This window comes from Periplaneta americana, chromosome 9 (assembly GCF_040183065.1).
Source record: "Periplaneta americana isolate PAMFEO1 chromosome 9, P.americana_PAMFEO1_priV1, whole genome shotgun sequence".
In the NCBI taxonomy this organism is placed as follows: domain Eukaryota; kingdom Metazoa; phylum Arthropoda; class Insecta; order Blattodea; family Blattidae; genus Periplaneta; species Periplaneta americana.
The window spans coordinates 79,197,787-79,200,727 of record NC_091125.1 but is presented as its reverse complement, the minus strand read 5'-3'; positions in this window follow the sequence as shown (position 1 = coordinate 79,200,727).

The following is a 2,941-nucleotide window of genomic DNA, read 5'->3' as shown; positions in this document are numbered from 1 at the left end:
GCTAGGAAGTCAAAAGGAGAATAGCAATGGCAAAGAAAGCTTTTAATAGAAAAAGGAGCATCATCCACGGACCTCTGAAAAAATAACTAAAGAAGAGAATAGTGAAGTACTTTGTGTGGAATGTGGCACTGTACGGGGCAGAAACATGGACATTACGACAAAATGAAGAGAAACGACTAGAAGCATTTGAAATAAGAATATGGAGAAAAATGGAGCATGTGAAATGGGTACACAAAATAAAAATAAAGCTATGCTAGCAAGAGTGGGTGGAAGAAAGAATAATGCTGAAACTGATCAGGAAGATAGAAACTAACTGGATCACTGATATCAGATGATAGACAACATTAAACATTTTTGCATTTGTGGACGCAAGAAGTATTATATGACTAATCTGAGAATATAAAACAAATACGAAATATTGTGAAATAAATGTTTGAGTGATAATGACTGTTGGACAAGAAAGATCTGCAATTTGTACACAAAGAAAATTAGATTTGAAAAAATTAATCTGTTTTTTCATCTTACGATTACATGTTTGCAAATCAGCATCTCAAGTAGTTACAATATACTTATTATATATTATACTGTTTTTGTTTTTTTCAATTGTTCTGTTCTTTCAGTACATTAAAGCATAAGAAATAACATGGATATCACAGACCTAGGGTCAACGAATAAGTTACAGATTTTCACATTTTGGCATCAGTTGTTAAGAGTAAAATCGTCACTGAAAAAAAAAACTGCGTTGTATCACGAATACGCCAGTATATACTGGGTGTTCAGTTCAAAATGTGTCTTGGCTCGCTGTATGCCTTCATGTGGCTAGCTGATGAGCCTAGAGAATTCAATCTTCCTACACTTCCGCAGCTCAGGTGTATAATCTAAGAAGCAGAGAAGTTGGCTAGCAAGTACGGCGTTCATTCTGAAGAGTACGTGCCGAAACGTACGGTAACGCCAGTAGTGGCAGGAATGTGAACTGTTTGGAAATACGTACTGTCGGGATATGGGGAGAGGGTTAAGACGATTACTTACGTATTTGTTTACATTAACTTCGACGGTCAACATGGACACGGAGCATTTGATTTGTGTTGTGGAATGTTACCATACGCAACCGATGATAACAAATACCCTGCGTACGACTTGCCAGCGCAAAACACAGTTCGAAAGAGGTTATGGTAGCACACAGACCGTACAGACCGCCATCTGTTGCTACGATGTTCAAGTTATACCGTACACGTTCTCAAGTTCAGATTGAAGAACGCCTTAAATAATAGGAAACTTCTCTAACATTTAAGCTGAAACTCGCTTCAAATCAGTGACCCAACAACAGTGACGTCATGACACACTTTGAAATGAACACCCAGTAGAATATGTCACTCAGTTTCGTGAATGAAACTACAGTTATGTTGGTTTGAATGCTTTATTTTTGTTTGCATTTACAAATGGAGAGTATGGGTCTATGATAAGAGAATTAATGACGGGCATGCAATATATATTCTCTTCATCATCATCATCATCATCATCATCATCATCATCATCATCGACGCTACAGCCCAATTTGAGCCTCGGCCTCCCTTAGAACTCTCTTCCATGCATCTCTGTCCCTGGCAACCAACCACCATCCTTTAATTCCCACTTTCTTTAGATCCTCTAACACTCCATCCATCCATCGCAGTCTTGGTCGTCCTACACTCCTTTTTCCTTCAAATTTATTCCCCATAACTTTCTTGGGTATCTCATGATCTGCCATCCTTTGCACATGTCCTGCCCATCTTAATCTTGATATTTTAATTACTGTAACCACATCAGGGGACTTATATAGTTGGTAAAGTTCAAAGTTGTATCTTATTCGCCATTCTCCTTTATCACATATTGGGCCATATATCTTCCTTAGAATTTTGGTTTCAAAGGATCTCAATCTTGACATATGAGTCTTTGAGAGGGTCCACGTTTCACTGCCATATGTTAATACAGGTTTTACCAAAACATTATAAATATTGCATTTTGTTTCCCTTGTAAGAAGTCTTGACTTAAAGTGCCTCAATAATCCAAAATATGCTTTATTTGCATTTTGAATTCTTCTATCAATTTCTTCACTGATATCATTAGTGTCATTGATTAAGGAGCCCAGATATACAAAACTAGAGACCCTCTGAAATTTATATTGATTAATTTTTAAATGGGTTGTTGTTGTCAAGTCCCTTTTTTGTTTTTTACATCCAACAATCATGTACTTAGTCTTCTGTTCGTTAATTTTCAGCCCCATTTTTTGGGCTGCTGTTTCTAAAGCAGTAAATGTTCTCTTAACATTCTCCACAGATCGACCAATGATATCTATATCATCAGCATAGGCCAGTATTTGGGATGATTTGTAGAGTATTGTACTTCTAGTTATATTCTCTTCATACGAATCAAATTTCAAAATTTTTAGTCCCAGCTCAAAACAAACGTTTCAGTCAAAGTGTATCTATATGTCTATTATAACTTCAATGATGCAAAACTCGCGATTACAAAATCAAATGAGTAGTTGCATAGATCTGTAGCTGCTCTTGATGCCGAGATATTACTGAGAGAGCCCATAGGACATGGCTAATTTCATATGCAACTTCAGTGCCCTCATGCTTGTAGCGAGGGGAGCTGGCATCATTGGAAGTAGTCACATAAGGTACATTGATTGATGGCCTAACTACTAATAACATTAGCATTAGGCTATGGCTCACAGTGTTGTTACAGTAAGTATTTGAAATTCTGCCATTTTTTTGTTTCATCACAGATCCTGGAATGGGTGACCATGGGGAAAGCCGTATTCTACGTCAAAAAGTCATCCTATTACAGGTCATGAAGGCCAAGAGAGTCTATAAAAGAAAATTACTTTTGCATAATTATTCAATATGTTTCTTGCATAAAACCGGACTCTATAATGATTAACTAGACAGAAGTGGAC